This window comes from Sinocyclocheilus anshuiensis, unplaced genomic scaffold (assembly GCF_001515605.1).
Source record: "Sinocyclocheilus anshuiensis isolate Anshui unplaced genomic scaffold, SAMN03320099.WGS_v1.1 scaffold2276, whole genome shotgun sequence".
NCBI lineage: Eukaryota > Metazoa > Chordata > Actinopteri > Cypriniformes > Cyprinidae > Sinocyclocheilus > Sinocyclocheilus anshuiensis.
The window spans coordinates 101449-101758 of record NW_015542580.1 but is presented as its reverse complement, the minus strand read 5'-3'; the positions used below and the strand labels follow the sequence as shown (position 1 = coordinate 101758).

Here is a 310-nt window from a genome sequence, read left to right as displayed (position 1 = left end):
CACACACACACACACACACACACACGCACAAGCTGTTTCTGTTGATGTGGTTTAGGGAATCATAAGCTCATCTGTAATCCTCTTTCAGAGTTCATCATAAAGCACAGATCAGTACGTCAGAAGAGTCTGACTCCTGTGAACACATTCGCATTTTACCACAGTATCAAGATGCTTGAGATTCTTTTGATCGTTTGTTTGTATGAAACTGAAAAACTGAATCATGTCACAAACAGCAGCTGAGTGTAAAGGTCCTGTGCCTGTGTTTGCTTTACATTGGAGCACACGATTGATAGACACACACACACACACA

At 41.6% G+C, this 310-nt stretch overlaps 1 protein-coding gene across 1 annotated transcript in view; it reads left to right on the top strand.

The window, feature by feature from the left end:
* Window positions 1-310, top strand: part of fgf2 (fibroblast growth factor 2) — a 14451-nt gene that overhangs the window by 8963 nt on the left and 5178 nt on the right. The gene's annotated exons all lie outside the window — the stretch shown is intronic.